The sequence below is a fragment of the Mastomys coucha genome, unplaced genomic scaffold (assembly GCF_008632895.1).
Source record: "Mastomys coucha isolate ucsf_1 unplaced genomic scaffold, UCSF_Mcou_1 pScaffold3, whole genome shotgun sequence".
NCBI lineage: Eukaryota > Metazoa > Chordata > Mammalia > Rodentia > Muridae > Mastomys > Mastomys coucha.
In genome coordinates, this window is record NW_022196909.1 from 60,436,332 (window position 1) to 60,454,239 (window position 17,908).

At 51.0% G+C, this 17,908-nt stretch overlaps 1 long non-coding RNA gene across 1 annotated transcript; it reads right to left on the reverse strand.

Moving 5' to 3' along the window:
- Positions 1 to 389: 389 nt before the first annotated feature.
- Positions 390 to 14,900, reverse strand: LOC116075435. The gene is made up of 3 exons (XR_004112545.1): positions 14,790 to 14,900; positions 2,099 to 2,308; positions 390 to 1,350 (listed from the first exon to the last, which is right to left on the reverse strand). It is a non-coding gene; the product is annotated as an uncharacterized LOC116075435 (long non-coding RNA).
- Positions 14,901 to 17,908: the final 3,008 nt, after the last annotated feature.

Here is a 17,908-nt window from a genome sequence, read left to right on the forward strand (position 1 = left end):
ATTAGCCAGATTAGCCCGCATTAATGGGGGCGCGGTGGTGGCCGGCGGCAGCAGGGACATAGCTGGCATAGCTGGCATAGCGGCCGGGCCTCCCGCGGTGCGCGCTCTGGAGGCTTCAAAGGGGCTTAAAGAGGCCCCCGGTGGCATTGCCATGGCCCCTCGGGGAGGGCGTGGGCGGCGGGGGAGAAGGCCAGCATTGTGCGGGAGGATTAGGGATCTGGCCTGGAAGGAATTTTAAACTGCTACAGCTGAGCCCCAGGAGCAACGCTTGCCCCAACACACACACACACACACACACACACACACACACACACACACACACGCACGCACGCACGCACGCACGCACGCACGCACGCACGCACTCGCACGCACTCGCACACATGTATACCAGTCATGAGGAGTTGTGTCTGTCTCTGTCTATCTCAAGCTGGACACTTGCTTGTTATTTGGCAAATAATACAGGATATCCAGTTACACAGAATGGAGCTAAGTATAAGTATATCTCAAATGCTGTATGGGATATACTTATGCTAGGATGTTTGTTGCCTTCTCTTCAGCTTAACTAGATATCTTCCATCCCCTCCAGCAGGCAGTCCTGACAACTTTTCCTGTGCCTGAAAACATGCTTTTGGAATTCCATATGTTCCTAGTTCCCTGAGGACAGGGGTCTCTCCCCCTTAGAAGCAAGGTTTCGGCCATCAGAGCCAAGCCTTTCCCACCAGACTGGGAACTTCCTGAGGTCAGGGGTTGATTTTTACCAGGCGTTTTAGAGAGTTCCAGGGTTAGCATCTGTTTCTACCATGCCCGATTGCCCCTGGAGCAGGCTCTGTGTCTTGCTGAAGACCTAGTCTCTCCCAGAGAAGGGGTGGTGATCTGTACTAGTTAGGGTTCCTGACCACAGGAGGAGCCAGGGGCCCCGGAGGATCGCTTTCCAGAGATGGGTTCTCCTAGGGAGCCAGCATGGAGGTGCTCTGGAATGTGCCTGGGAGTTTGCAGGAGGGCAACCACATCCTCTCAATCCTTCTAACCTGACCCTGGTCCTTGCCAGGGCATTTGAAGGCCATGTCTACTTGCTCCCAATTAGGTTGTGGAGAGAGTGGGGTTTGGGGGAGCTCTGAGATCTGGGTACCCAGGATTCATGCCAGTAGAGTGGGCCTTGGTGCAGTGGTCTGCTGGCCTCCTGTCTGCCCACGAACATCTCAACAGATTCCCAGCCTTCTGTCAGTCTCAGCAGTCCCTGAGGCCTTTGCTCCTGTCCGTGGTTTCCTTGCCTCTAGCATGCTCTGCACCAAGGGCAGCTGAAATCTTTATTAACCTGGACCACTCAAGGAGCCAAGCAGGAAGCCAAGGCTGCAGGGATGAGGTGGGGAGGGGTGAAGCAAGTCAGGGGAGCGGAAGATAGGAACTGTGGCTTATCCCTTGCCCCTGCACCCTTCCTAAGGCCCCTCTTGCCTCAGGGCATCTGAACTCTTTTTTTTTTTTTTTTTTTTTCCTGGAAGCCGAGGGAAGGCCCTGGAAAGCCTTTTCCCACGGTCACAGCCTCTGTAACCCACCCCTCCCACCCTTTTCTTGTTAACTGCAGCCACCCCAGGCTTGCCCTCTGCAGGGTGCACCCACCCTATTGCCGAAGGGCCCCTCCTTAGGCTGAATGCTTGCTGCCACCCGCCCGCCCGTGGTATCATCACCCCACTCCTCAGGCCGCCCAGTCATCAGGTCAGCAATTAGCTACTTCCTCCCAGCCACATGAGGCCACCAAACGTCACGGCCCCTCCTCCAGCCTCTGCTGCCAGCAGCAGGAGTGCTGGGGTGCCCCCTACCCTTTGTAGTCAGTGCCAAGTCCTGGCTCCACACCCCCTCCCACAACCTACTGAGTGCTGCGGTAATGAGCTCCCATCTAGGGAGCTGGAAGCCGCCAGGCTGCCTCCTCCTGTCACCCCATACAGTTGCCTGGGTGGGGCACAGCTGTCTCGAGGGTGCTGGCAGCCCAACTTGGGCAGGGCTGGAAACTTGGGTGTCTCTAGGCCCCACTTGTACGTGGTTCCAAGAATCTGGAAACTGATAATGGCAATAGTCTAGAAGAGACAGTAAAGGGAGACACTTTCAGATGTCCCAATGTGCTCCTCAGGAAGTCCCTGAAGGCTCCCACACTCATACCTGGGTGTGCACACAAGTACAAGCTGTTCACGATTTTCCCTCTGCAGCGGGGATCCATGTACTCAGGCAGTAAGCCCATTCCCACAGCAGTGCCAGAAACAGAACCTGTAAAGGAACCAGGGTTGTGGGAGGGAGAGGCAGACCAAGGATGCTCCTGTTTGAGTTAGAGGTGGGGTAGAAGATATGATTGTCGGAGAGAATTAAAAATAAATCCAACGAATGTGTGTGATCTTAGATTACTTAACTTGGGAATCTGGGGTGGTTGGATTTGAAAAATATGAGATGAGAAAACAGAACTTGGTTGGAGAGGTTGTGGTCTTGGTTCAGGGAGGGCCCCAAGTTGGTGTAGCAACGGGGGACCCCCTGCTATCCCATTACTCGGGTTTGTGGGTTTGCCGAGGTGAGCTTGCCTCCAGAGGAGGTGAGGCTGCCTGCCCTAGTCTTTCTTTGATTCCTGGCATCCAACCCTGTCTAGATGCAGGGCACAGAAGGGATATGGGGGCGTGGCCAGATGCTGCCCTGATTGGCTTGGGGGTGGGGCCCAGGAAGGGTTGGCTATCTGCCCCACCCTGTGTGGCTCTCTAACAAGTAGCCAAGAGCTGGCTCTTCAGCCTGGGAGGGGATGAGTCACCTAGCACCTCCCTGACCAGGTAAATGAGGCAGTAGGGATGGGAGCTGGGTGGAGGGGCTTTCTAGGAACATTCCTGGAAGGGAACCTGGGAATCGCCACTGCTGTGGGAACCACCTGCCTACCTGCCTGCCTGCACCTGTACCTTGGCTCAATACACCCTCCTCTTTGCTCCATACAGCCAGCATCTACCAGCTAACCTCTAGATTCACAAGGCAGGACCCTTGCCTCCTTAGCCTAAACCCATCTCCAGCCTGCTGCCATCACCCTGCCTGCCCAGCAGGCTCTCCAAGCTGTGGTTCCAGGAGTACACATATGCATGTGCTCCTAAACCCATGCTCACAGCCACACCAACAGAACCAGCCACACCAACACACACACACACAGACACACAGACACACCCAGACACACACACACACACACACACACACACACACACACACACGCTGTCACTACCACAGGCTGTCATACCAGCAACAGCACCTCCCTAAGCTTGTACACTTCATACACCTTCACTCAGATACACTTATACCATCCACACCCACACACCATCCACACCCACTCAGACACGTACTCTTACAAACCTACAGCTATAACACCGGTATGTGTTTATTAGGACCCATATCCCCAGTGCCTGGGAATGTGACTTTATACAGAAACAGGTTCTTCGGAGATTGCAATCAAGTTAAGATGACGTCTTAATGGACAATGGCTGGTGTACTTAGAAGGAAAAGAGACTTAGAGATGCAGAAATGTAGAGCCACACACAGAGAGAAGTCATGTGAAGAGGCAGACACGGGGGTGATGTGACTACAAGCCAGGGCCTGCCATCAGCCCACTAGGATCGAGGAGAAGGCATGGAGCAGGCTTCCCCTTAGCCTTTGTGTTCGTGCTATAAACCCTGTGTATGTCTTGACGTTGGACTTCTAACTTCCTTGACTACAGGAGAGTACTTTTTTTTTGGTTTGTTTTTTTTTGTTTTATTTTTTTGTTTTGTTTTGTTTTATTTTGTTTTATTTATTTATTTATTTATTTATTTTTGGTTTTTACAGGGTTTCTCTGTACAGCTCTGGATATCCTAGAAATCACTCTGTAGAACAGGCTGTCCTCAAACTCAGAAATCCGTCTGCCTCTGCCTCCCAAGTGCTGGGATTAAAGGCATGTGCCACCATCGCCTGGCGGTTTGGTTTTTTTTGTTTTTATTTTTGGTTTTGGTTTTGGTTTTGGTTTTTGGTTTTTCGAGACAGGGTTTCTCTGTGTAGCCCTGGCTGTCCTGGAACTCACTCTGTAGACCAGGCTGGCCTCGAACTCAGAAATCCACCTGCCTCTGCCTCCCAAGTGCTGGGATTAAAGGCATGCGCCACTGCTGCCTGTCAGGAGAATACTTTTTTGATGTTTGAAGCCACTAAGTCAGCGATGATTTGTATGGTACCCTAGATGATGTTGATGACATTCTGTTTGGGGGTTACCGTCTCCGAGTCCCTCCTTTTCCTGGAAGTGATCGAGGCCTCTAAAGACTCCCATGACCAAATATCCAAAGAAACCAGCTGAAGGGTGGGAAAATTTATTCGGTTCATGGTTTCTGGGGTTCCTGTCCCTCACAGAGGGGAGGGTGTGACAGGACAGAACAGCAGCGTGGTGGCCTTGAGCAGAGAAGGGAAATGATCACACTACCCAGCCTTCTCCTTCCCTCTGTTTAAACCACACCCAGGACTTTAGGCTGTGGGGTGGCGCCGCCCACATTACAGCACCTCCTTCAGCCTTTAGCCGATCCTTTCTGGAAATGCTCTCAGAGATGCATCCAGAAGTGGATTTTAATAATCTCCTTGGTCTGTCTTAATCCAATAAAGTCGACGACTGAGATCAACTCTCTCAGTGATTTTAATCTTCTCCTTCCTAGAATAGAGTGGCCAGGGCCACTCCCTTAAAAGGATTGGCTGTCATGAAATAGAAACAGAAATTGTGGCAGACCAACCCGAGGGAACACTACCCAGCCATGAAAAGGGAAGAGGGAGAGTCAGGAAGAACTGAATGGAATCCAAAAGGCCACTCAGGAAACTCAACAACCGAAGGGAGTTGACACATAGTCCACTCAGACTAGGGGTCCCTGAGGACAAGGGCCTCTTCCCCTCATGTAGGTTTAGGGATTTCTCTGCAGGAGCTGGCTTTGAACCTGCCTTTTGTGGTGTCTCCGCTAATCTCCTGCAGTGGCTGGGAGGGGGCTGCTCACCTGACTGCCCTGTTCCATTCACCCTAGGCTGAACCTAGGGCACTCCATGGGGGTCTATCACAGTCTAGGATTATGGTTCTAGGGGCAGTAGTGAGGAGGTAGTAGGCGCAGGTCAGGATGGAAGGTGTTGCCTCTCTATTGGCAATCCTGGGATCTATGGGAGTCATCCTCCTTCCTGGCTGGGCCCTGGTGGGGGCACATTGCTTGTGAGCTCTTTGGACCCTGCTCTTTTCCAGGAGGGACAGCTGGGACAGGGGCTCCATTTGAGGACACAGGGAGGGACAGAGTGCAGGGTGGCTCAGCTCCATTCAGGAGTGGTTGCACCCTGCTTTACTGGCTTCACTAGCAGGAGCTGTGTCATATGATGGGGCCTGAAGTGGCAGGTGTAATGGGAGACGACATTTACCTAGCCAACCCTCTGACTATATTAAGCTCCGAGTCCCCTGCTTCCAGGACTCTTCCTCCTGCTGTAGGGACTCTGCACTTGGACTAAGGAATTGCCACTTTTCCCCAGCCCTACCCTCCAAACGTGGGGGCATGGGCCTAATGAGGTCAGTCCAGCAGGTAGGGTGGGGGCATGGAATATTTAGGCTCTGGCAGGAGAGGTGCTGGCACAGTTTCGTCACCCTCACAGTAGCTGCCCACACATCCCCCCGGGCTCACAAGGGCACAGGAATAACAAGCAACTGAAATATGCAGTTTACACAGCCATCCCGGGGGTCCCCAGGCAGCCTCAAGGGTCCTCAGGACTCTATCATCACCCTGTAACCTTGCTCGGGTGCCCACATCTGCACCTTCAGCTGCCACCCAAGCATCTGTGCATGCTTGCACATTGGTGCACCTGCCTGGAGGCCGCCCACCCCTGTCTTCTATTTCCTCTGAGCCCCTGATCTGTGGCTGAATTGGAGAGCATTTTGGGGACTTCAAAAGAAATGAAGCCTATAGCTGTACACCTTCTATCTAGAGCTGAGCTCCTATGGGCCCTCTATCCTTCCACCAGTGGGACTTGTTGCCTGGGGCAGGGAGGAGGCTCCAAAAGCTATGCCTTCTCCCAAGGGTGGGGACAGAAGCAGGTTTGGGGTTATTAATAACCAGGCTTCTGAGTGGAAAGGCCTGTACAGAGTCCCTAGCCATAAGCCAATCGGAGCAGAACTTTCCAGGAAAGCAAGCTTTCCTCTGGCTCCAGGATTATTTCCACTCCTGACTTCACCCCTTTGGTGTGTGGGGCTCTTGCCAGGTTCCACCAACTGGCCAGCAGGCTTGCTGTCACCTGGCAGCTGGCATCCACCTTGGCTGCCACCCAGGGAAGGTCACACTGCATGTGGGTTGTGGGGCCGGCATTAGGACTATTTCCTCTGTCATGTGGCTCTGTGCCTCCTCCCTGCCCAAACTGAAGCCTGGTGTGTGAGAGTGCATGTCCCATCCTGGCCCACCTACTCAGGGCATTGGGATGTTGTCCTGGCACCTCGCTCTTCAAGGGCAGGCAGCTGACGGGCACTGGGGCCAGGAAGCTGAGGCAAGCTGATGGTCCGGCTCTTCCTGGCTTTGTGACCTTGAACAAGCAGGGCTTGACTTCTTTGTGGCCTAGTGTCCCATTTGGTAAAATGAAATGTCCGAGTGCTCAACCACAGTTAGCTTGCAAGGGCTAGACACGTACAACGCTGGCATCAACTGTGAGGGGCTGCCCAGAGCAGCTGGAAAGGGGTTCACATCTGGCTCACTCAGGGGCTCCTTTCTCATCGTATCACTACTGTGGCTGTCTCCAACACCTCCACGGTTACTCCCCGACACCATCTCCCTCATCAAAACTGTCACAAGCACCTCCTACCTCTTCTGTCTACCATATCCACACAGCCAAGATAACCACAAACTGTTGCTACTCCAGGAACGCCAGTCCATAGGCTGTGGCCACGGTCATGTGAAAGGAGGCCTGTCATGTGACTCCACACCATTAGGAATGGTTTATATAGTCTCACTTCCTTCCAGCCCCACTGTGAATCTCCTACCATTTCTTTCATTGGCCCATAAAACATGCGACCCAGCTTCATGTGCACCCACCATTGGCTGGTGTGTGTGTGTGTGTGTGTGTGTGTGTGTGCACAACTCACACATGCTCACACTCACACAATCATAGTTAAAACTAGTACTCAAAAACCAGCTTCTACTTATTTATTTAAAAATTTTTTGAAGTTTATTTATTTTATTTTATGTGTCCGAGTGTTTTGCCTGCATGTATGTCTGTGCAGCACTTGCATGCCTGGTGCCCATGGAGGCCAGAAGAGGGAGTTGGAACCTCTGGGACTGGAGTGATGGATGGTTGTGAGCCACCATGTGGATGCTGGGAATCAAACCAGGGATCCTCTGTAAGAGCAACATGTGTTTGCTCTTCATCACTGAGCCATGCTTCCAGCCCTATTTCATTAATTTTTTTTTTTAGACAGGGTATTACTATGTAGCCCTGGCTAGCCCGGAATTCACTTTGTAGACTAGGCTGCCCTCCAACTCACAGAGATCCACCTGCCTCAGCCACCACACCCAACTTTCAACCCTCTTTCCTGGTCCCCAGCACAGGTTCTGAGTTCTAATATGGACTGTGCCATTAGTGGTATGACCTCAGACAAGTCACCCTGCCTCTTTGTCATAGGGACACCATGTGTCCTCAAGGCACAGTGAGGAGCTCCTGAGATGGGGGACTTGAGGACTCAGAAGGGACAGAAGTAGGCTCGTCCGCTCCCCCACCCCCGGGCGGCTCTGGTGCCTTGCACTGTTGTTGGTTCTCCCCTCTTGCCTGTTTAGCATGAGACTTTGCCCTGCCAGTGAAAATGGAAACTAATGGCCATGTTCTCATCTCACATGAAAGTCTGTGGAGAAAACAGGTGTGTCCTATCTGCTCTGGGAAGGTGCCCTTGCACACTAGGTAAGAGTCAGGTTCTGGGGAGAAGGGCCAAGCACAGAAGACAGAGCCATCTAGAGTGCAGCTTGAATCCTAACCTCGCCAGCTGAGCGCCTGTGGGCAATTGCCTCATCTGCTTTCTTTGAATGCTCTGCCTCAGTTTCTCACTCTGCTAGGTGGGTCCTATGCAGGTTCGGAGAGGCTATTACAATTGGCTGGTTGACCCTGAACGGAAGCACTATGGACAGCCAGAATAGCCTTTGGGTTCCCACCCTCCCCGGCAGACCTAGACAGTCCTGGCTCGGTCTGCTCCTCAGAGTGGTGGGAGCTGCTATAAGCCCAGAAAAGAGCCCTGGGCAAGTTACAGGAGCAGCTAGCAAAGATTAGCCAGAACCCACTTAACTGGACCTGAGAGGGTGTACTGGAGCTGAGTGGGGCTGAGGTCAGAGGGGAGGATGGCCAAAGGCCTCCACCCACAAGTCCAGGGAGGCTGCTCCATCCCGGGACTCTCTCCGGCAAACAGCATCATCTGGAGCAGGGCTGGTGCAGCTGGAGGAGGTGGGAGGGTGTGGCCGACAGGCTCTCAGGCTTTCCCAGGCTCCTTCAGCACACTGATGTCCCTGCAGCTGCAGCCACCCAAAGATTCCCTCCACCTCCCTCCAGCGGTGGCGCCCTGGCCATGAACTCTCAGGGAATAAACAGGGTCAAAGCCTGCAGAGTGATGAGCCCTCCAAGCCCCTGAAAATGTAAATTCTCTAGATATATTTATGTTGTCTGGTCCTGGCCTGGGGTCCTCTGTTCAGTCCAGAAGTGTCACACCATGAGAATGTCACTTGAACAAAGATTCTGGGCTCTTCCACATGGTGGTGGGAGAGGCGGGGAGAGGCTTGGAGCATCGTGGGGTGACTGGGGCTGGGAGCTCAAGGTGGGGGCTACAAGCTAGAGCCTGGCCCTGCCCCGAAGGAGCCCCCAACCACAAGCTAAGACTGTGCCAAAGAGGACATGGAGCATGAGCCTTGCTACAGAGTGTTGCCTGAACTGTGCCTCTAGACAGCTGCAAACTGGAATCTTAGAGGAGCCCTAGACTGGACAGTGACCTGGGTCATTCTGTGGCCTTCCAGGGCCAGTCTTGGCCTTAGACTCCAGGGTCATGTGGCCTGGGGCTCTGTCTAACTGACAAATGGCTCAAGACTCCAGTTCTTTCTTTACTTTTTAATTGCCCTCAGCTGGGCACCTTGCCAGGACTCTTGTTCATATTATCTCATTTAAGTCTCACACTGGTCTGAGGACAGGAACCACTGTTTCCCCACAACCCAGGGGAGTCTGAGGAGTCAGACAGATGCCCTGAAAGTGATGGAGGCAGAACCTTCCAAGTATCAAAACTTCTTAGCCCTAGAGAGCAGTATCTAGAGATGGATGTGACCAGGAACCCTGGACTCCTGAGCTCTGGTAAATTTTCTCTAGACTGTGCCAGAAAACATGAAAGGCCTGGCCCTGCCCCGAAGGAGCCCCAGATTAAGTGGGACACAACCCCATCTGGGGGAGCTCTAACTCTGAGCTCTGTCCTCAGAGAGACCTGCTCTGAGGGAGACACTGTCTGACATCAGCCAGCTCTAGCCTGAGGAAGACAGGGCCTGCCTGGCCTCAGAGATTGCCAGTTTGAAGAACACAGGGCCTATCCCCTGGGAACTTTGAGTCTTAGGGGGAGCCCCAGACCACAAGAAATGACTGACCACACACTGGGGAGGCAGGTGGAGCCAGAGGGCTTTGCAGAGCTGGAGAAGGAGGAGTTTGGCAAGTGGCATGCAGCTTTCTGTGGCCCTGGAGACCAGCGCTGTGTTCCTACAAGGTCCTGATTAGGGAACAAGGCTTGTCTCTGCTGCCCCCCGGTTCCCCCCTCTCCTGGCTGGAAGGCCATCCTGGCCCTGCTCATGCTGCCTGGGAGGGGCAGGCAGAACAGCCCTGTGACAAGCAGGCCACTGGGAACAGAATATGTCTTGGGGATGACACCCAGGGAAGGCTATTTTCATCCGGGAAGTCTCCTGCTTCTGATGCTCTGCCCAAAATAACCAGGTTCCTACGGGGACTGATGACCATGGGCTGTCACTAGCCACCTGTAGCAGCTAGTCCACCCTGGTCAAGTTCTTTTTTTCTTGGATGTAGAGCTTACGTCCCTTCAAATTTCCTCAGGCAGGATCTGTAGGGCTGGGTCTCGGTGACTTGGACTAGGGGGTGGGGTGGGGGAGCACTTTTTAACGTCCAGGTCTCTGCAGCCTGCTTGCCTGAAGATGTTTTTTTTTGGGGGGGGGAGGTAAGGGAGACAGTGGGAACAGGGTAGAGTCAGATGGTTTTTCAACCATCCATGCTGTGATTTGTGCAATGGCTGAGAAATCAGATCCTCTCTACATGGCTGGTGGGTTCATGGAAGCCTGGCTGTACCTGGCAGTGCCAGGCTGCCCTGCTGCTGGCCACATGGCCCCTGATGGGAGGGTTCACATGTCCCAGTACCAGCCAGCCACCTGCTGCTTCCTACCTCCCAAAATAGGGAAGGCTGGCCTTCTCCCCTTACTACCCGTGTCGGCATCGGGCACTCCCTCCTTTCTACCCTGCACAGCTGTGGGAGGTGTTGAGGGACTGACCTTCAAGTCTGACTTTCCTCAAAGCTGGTGTCTTGATGTGGCTTGTGGAAATTGTTCAGATTCTGGGCTGGCTGCAGAATGGGGAGCTTCTTGTAGGAATTAATGTCCTGTATTAAGGAGCACCCCACATTCTCCTCTCTTCAGTATCCAACAAAACTCAACATTAATAAGGGGACTTGGGCTGTGGACCAGAGCAGTGTGTTTGTGTGGTGTGTGTGTATGTACACATATTTGGAGTTTGTGTGTATGTTGCATATGTGTGTATATGATCAAGTTTGCACACATATGTATGTAGTTGTACATGTGTATATACATATGTATTTGGAGTTTGTGTGTGTACATACATTCATATTTGTGTATGTGTCTGTGGAGGCCAGAGTCTGACAATGGGTTTCTCTTTCAATGGCCTGTTATTATGGAGAGGGTCTCACTGAACCTGGAGCTCAGTGGTTCTGAGACTCCGGTTATCAACAGGCCCCATGATCCCCCTCTCCAGTGCTGGGATGATAGGCATTTATTACTGTGGCCAGCTTTTCATCTGAGTGCCAGCGATCCAAACTCAAGTCCTGATGCTTGCATAGCGAGCACTTGACTGACTGAGTCATCTACCCAGCCCTAATCCAAGCAATATTAACCTCTCTTTACTGAGGGTAGAAAAGGCTGGAGTATGCAGGTTGAGAAGGACCCCATGTATCCAGCTCCCTCCACGACTCCTTTAACACACAGCAGTCACTTCTGAGTGTTTGCTACCTGTGAGCGACTCTGCCAGGCCTCACTATACATTCGTGTGTTTCAGCTTCAATGAACCCTACTGAATGAATCTTTGCTGAACATCACACAGCAGGGATACAGAGGAGACGGTGTATCTAAGCTCAGGTCAGAACAATGCCTTTCCATTTTTTTTTTGTTTGTTTTTTTTTGAGACAGGGTTTCTCTGTGTAGCTCTGGCTGTCCTGGAACTCACTCTGTAGACCAGGCTGGCCTCGAACTCAGAAATCTGCCTGCCTCTGCCTCCCAAGTGCTGGGATTAAAGGCATGTGCTACCACCGCCCAGCTCCCTTTTTCTTAAATATTTTTTTTTCTTACTATAAGGAAAAACCAACTTTCAAACAGATAAAAGTATTGGTAGTGAACCTGCAGGCATTCACCACCAAGATAGAATAATGAATACATCGCTGGATTTTATTTGCTATGGGAGGCTCTGAGCATATACATACATAAATACATACATGCATGCATGCACAAACACACATACTTAATGTTATGACACTGTGACCCATCACCCCAATCACTCCAGAATTCATCTTTACATGCGCAGTGGTCCAGGGAGACGGCTCAGTAGGTACTTGCTTGTAAAAGCATCAGGACCTGACCTATGCTCCCCGGCACCCAAGTAAAAAGTTGGAGAGGGAGAGGCAGTGTAGGGATCTCTGGGCTCACAGGCAGCCAGTCTGGCCTAAGTGATGTGCCCCAGGTTCAGTGAGAGAGCTGCCACAAAATTAAACTGAAGAGAGACGGGGGAAGATACCTGATGTGAACCTCTGACTTCTACACATGTATATTCATGCATGTGCATGCATGTGCACCTGCACATACACACAGACATGTGAACACACACATACACTCATGAATGCAAACTGAATTTTCTACATAAACTAGCATGGTATTCTCATGTTGGATGAAACCACTTTTTATTATCCTCTAACACACAACTCATGATCTACTCTGAGTTTTCCCGTGGACCGCCACTAAGAAGGGATAGATGGGGTCTAGGGTAGGTCCCAGTCTCTTTCCTCTTCCCCTTGTGTAGGCGAGGTCTCTCTACATAGGAGAGCAGTAGGGGCATGGTAGATGTCAGAGGCTGTGAGGAGCCTCAAGAGGACCCCTACCCTCCTAGGATGAGGATAAGGGAGCTTTATTTTATGGCAGATGTGAATGCATATGTCTTACTCAGGGTGAACCAGGGATTAAATACATTTTGCAGGAAGGGATGCCCAGGAAGGGAAGCTCACTGGCTAAACACCTGGGGCCTATCTAGAGACCTCATTAGCATGGAGAACTCCAGGTTTTTACACTCTGTGACCGGTTGCCATGGTCCTCTCAGTGGTGTGTCATGGTTGTGTGCTCCAGGACAGGTAGAGCCTGGCAGGGAGCTGGTTCCAACGCCTGCTCTTCTCAATTATGAGATTTACTGGAGTTTTTGAACCTGCTTCAACCTTACCAGTTCCTCTGTCTGGTGGCACGGTCTGCTTGCCCCACACTTCCGCAGGGTGTAGCCAGTAAACGGATGGAACTAGAAAACATCATACTGAGTGAGAGAACTCACTGAAAGACAAGTGTTGAATGTTCTTTCTCATCAGAGGCTCCTAGCTCCAGATCACCAGATATAAGTGTAGTCCTCATCCCTCATGAGGAAAGCTCTCTACAACAGAGACTATTTTACAAAACGAACAAAAAAACCCAAAACAACAACAACAGCAACAACACCCCTCTAACTGGTCCCTACTCTGTCTCTGTGGGCTCCAGCTAGGATTATTTCTAAAGGACAATCAATCAAAATGCAGAGCTGTGGAGCTCAGTCCCAATGGATACATCTACAAAACAACTCCTGCACCTAAGGCTCAGGGAATATTGTAAACAAAGCATTGTCAGAAGCTATAGTCATAAAGTCTCACCAACATGACAGCCTACAGGTGAACTGAACAAGGGCAGCTTCAACAGACATGCCCAAGTCGATGGGGAAAAGCCACAAGGCCTCAATTGTACACAAAGAATTACAGGCAGCCAAGAGATGCTGAGAGCAAGAGACATAGTCCTCCTCAGGCAAGAGCACTATTGGCTACCACGATCCAATGGTCAGCTCAGGAAACATACATACAAGTGACATGCATACTGAGCAGGTTGTATTTAAAAATACATATATATATATACATGTGTAGAGAGAATATTTTATGTCTGCATGGATGTGGCACCTGTCAATAATAAGTCTGATAGCCTATGGCTTAGGCAGAAAATAGAAGGAGACAGAGAGGATTCTGGGATAGAGCAAGGCATGAGAGATTGGTCCAGAGAAGATGTGACAAGATGGATGCACAGTACCTGAGCACAGGTAACCAGTCATGTGGCAGAATGCAGATTAGAATAAATGAGTCAATTTAAATTATGATCTAGTCAGAAGAGCCTAGCTATATGGCCAAGGCATTTGTAAACATATTTTGAATCTGAGTCTTATTTCTGGAAGCATGGGCCAGGGAGGGAGAGCCTGACCTAACTTCTACACGTAGAATATACATTCTGGATGTATATGTATGCATGTGACAAGGATTAATTATTTTAAAAGGCCACGAATTTGAAAGAAAGCAAGGAGGGGTGCATACTGAGTGTTTGGAGAGAGGAAAGGGAAGGGGTGATGATGTAATTGTTTTATAATCTCAAACATAAAAGAAATATATAGAAGAAAGCATGCTTAGACCTCTGCTTAGCCCTTGGAGATTTTGGGAGTAGAGCAGAGCCCCATGCTTGGCTCATCAAGAAGCGTAGCCCGCCCCAAGTGACACACCTCTTCCAGCAAGGCCACACCTCCTACACTGCCTCCAAACAGCGCCACCAACTGGAGACCAAGTATTAATACATATGAGCCAATGTGGGGCATTCTCATTCAAACCACCAATGCTTGGCAACTATTTGGATGTTCACAGAGTTCACTCCATCCGTGATATTAACTAAAATCACCACAGTGTTGTGTGCTGTGAAAAGTATACCTGTACCTTAGAGCTGGGGAAGCTCAGACACTCAGGAGGACGCCTCCAAGTTCCGTATTTAAGAACAGGGGTTCGGTTTGGATCAACATCAAATTTTAGTTCTTTCTTTCTTTTTTTTTTTTTCAAGACCAAATGAAGAGGGCATTAGCCCCCTGTTCACTCGTGGACAGAGACTAACACAGGACTCGAGAATAAAATTCCTTTGGGGAACATGGAGATTGGTTGTGATGCATCTGGACCTCTGAGTCTCACGCAGGTCAGGCACTTTGGGGAAAACAATTAGCTGGATCTTGGGGTCACCTTAAGGAGGAGTGTAGGGCAAAACTGGTGCAGGAGGGGAAAGGAAATGTTATCATCCCAGCCAATAACCTCAGGCTCCGCTGGCTCCGCAAGTGTGGAGGGTTTCTTTGTTAACAGGCTCTCCAGTGGCTAGGGGAGCAAGGGACGCCTTGGAGAACAAACTTTCAGAGGACTCTTCACTTACCCCAGCAGCGAAGATGGGAGCTTGAGTCCCAGTCCTACTCCCCTCTTCCCAAGGTGCTCAGGGCCCTCCAAGCTGGGCGTGCTCCTTCCTAGCAAGGCAGAGGACTAAAGCGGGTGCGTGGGCTGTAGGCGTCATCTTTGGTGAGCATGTGTGGAGGGGCAGGGAGGATCCCTAAGGAGGTGGTAGCATGCTCAGCTATGGAGTGGATAATTTGGTGGTGGATAGCCATGAGCAGGTGAGACCCACCCTGCCTCAGCTCATGGCCCCCTTGAGCTCTAGAATAGTCGAGCGCTTCGTACTCAGCTTTGGTTGCAGGGGACAGGGGCGGGAGCAGCAAAGTTTTCCGAATGGAAAAATGACGAACTCTTTCTGGAAAGCTGAGTTTCCCAGCTCGGTGGGTACAGCTGACTAGGGGAAACCTGAGCCCTGCGGGCAGGCCGGGGGGTCCAGCAGCAGGGAGGCAGGGCACCCGAGGCGCCTTTCCATGCGAGTGGTGGAGGGTTGGTTGCCTGAGGCAGCAGGGTGTGGTGGAGAGCTGGAAGCTGGTTTAGCCTCAGCCATGGCCCCCTGCAGCCTGGGCCCAAACCAGCAGCCAGAGTGATACGTGACAACACAGGCATTTCTACTTCTCTTCAGCTCTGGCAGTCCTCACAGTGGTGTAAGGAGACGGGTTGATATAGGGACCTGCAAAGCCTGTGGGATTCCATTTTGCTGTTCGTCTGCCTCTCATTTACTCTGTTCCAGACTCATGCCTGGCATACTCCTGCCTCAGGACCTTTGCACTGCTCCTCCTGGATGCCTTTCCCCAGACACCCAAATGGCTCATCCCTTCTACTTCTTGAGGGCTCTCCAAATCATCTTCTCAGTAGGATGTCTCCTGAACCCCTCCTATCAGTACTACAGTCTGACCCCCCTATTCTACCCAGTCACCCCTATTCTACCCAGTCACCCCTACTCTGTATTACTTTTCCTCTGAATCTCTAATAACAATCCTCTAATATATTTGTAGTAGGTAAATGACAGCGTCCCACAAAAGCTGTCCCCATTCTCACTCCATCTTTGTAAACGTAACTACAGTGCATCACTTCTCAAACAATGGGTCGCAGCCCCTGTGGGTGGGTGTCATCTGACACATCCACAGGAGTCATACATCAGACATCCTGCGCATCAGGTATTTACATTATGATTTGAAACAGTAGCAAAACTGCACTTATGAAATAGCCATGAAAATAATGTTATGGTTGGGGGGTCACCGCAACATGAGGAACTGTATTAGAGGGTCTCTGAGAACCACTGTTATTGTGGATTGAATGGTGTTCTGTGCCCATCACTCCCCCCCTCCGCCCCCAAAGTTATGTCCACCTGAAAGCTTAGAATGTGACCTTGTTTGGAGGTGCAGTCCTTGTAGGTGTAAGTCAGTTGAAGATAAGGTCATCCCAAATTCAAGGGGACCACACCCAGTGACTGATGTCCTTATAAGAATAAAAGACACACAGACACAAGACAGAAGTCACCTGAAGTCTGAGGTGATGCCGCCATAGCTGAGCTCCAGTGGCTGTCACCGGGGAGTCAGATGGGATGCCTTCCCAGGGCAGAGGAGGGAGGGGGCCGTGCCAATAGCTTGAGCTTGGCCTTCTGGATTCCAGGTCTGTAAGGCAGAAGAGATCTGCTGTTTTGAGCATGCACTGACTTGCACTGTGGCACGACAGCTAGTACCACTGATATCACAGGCCACAGTTTGCTCACAGGGTTTGATGTGTGTGTGTGTGTGTGTGTGTGTGTGTGTGTGTGTGTGTGTGTTTGTGCCCACCCGAAGTCACACACATGAGACCTTTCCATGTGGGTGTGTGTGCATGTGTGTACTTACAGGATGAGAAGTGTGCCTATTGACCAACCTGCTCTTTGATCCTCATACTAAGTCCCCAAGCCCCAGTCTGGGCCAGGGGATTTGCCCTGTGATCTTGAGCAAGTCACAGCCTGTTTTCCCATGAAGAATATTAGAAACACCAGACATGGTGGCACACACCTTTAATTTTAGCATTCGGGAGGCAGAGGCAGAGGCAGAGGCAGAGGCAGAGGCAGAGGCAGAGGCAGAGGCAGAGGCAGAGGCAGAGGCAGAGGCAGATCTCTGTGAGTTTGAAGTTGACCTGGTATATTTAGGGAGCTTCAAACCAGCCAGGATCACATAGTGAGACCCTGTCTTAAAACACAACAAACAACCAGCGGCTTCCTCAGGTCTGCCCCGCAGTTCTGCCGTAATGGATTCTTGGTAGCTTCCTTCCTTCTTTCTCCTTGGGTAAGCTCAGGGATGCCTCCAGCCGCCCAGCTTTCCTGTCCTTAGCTCTCCACCAAGAACTGTGATCCTTGCCTGGAAGAGCAGATGTGAGGATTAATCAAGAGATGGGAGAAAAGAGTGGAGGGAATCTCAGAAGGCCTGAGCAGAGGTGGCTATAGACTGTAAGGACCACACCACCACCTTTCTCCGTCCTCAGGTTCTGTAGCTATAGACCCCATCAGTCAATATTTTAAAATATCGGAAGTGGGGCCTGGAGAGGTAGCTCAGCTGTTAAAATATTGGAAGAATTCGCATGTTGTTACTCCTTTTATACATCCTTATTCTCTAAACAATACAGTATAATAACAGTTTACACAGCATTTATAGTGTATGAGATATTATATGTACTTTAGGTGGATAACAGGATTTGATTAGGTTATGTGTAAAATGTCATGGTTTTGCACAATGCACATGAGCATCTGTGGGTACTGGTATGGGGCAGTCCTGGAAGCAACACTGGTAGATCCAGAGATTCCTGTACCTGGTGTCAAGAGTCCCACTGTCTGCCCTGTACCTATGCAGCCATTCTGTGCCCTGCAGCTCTGTTTGCTTTATCTACCACAGGGCCCACAAGGAGCACGTACGTGTTCCTCCTGAGTTGGGGTGTGGTTGTGCACAGCATGCAAGGTGGTACAGCCGACCTTGGGTTAGTAAATGCCCTCTGCCTTCACAGCATGAGCATGGATGCTCTTCCCTTGCACAGGACAATGGGCACCTTGTGTGAGCCAAGAGGAAAAGTGGGTACTTATAATTGCTGATCTGGGCTGAGCCCCAAACAGGCTCA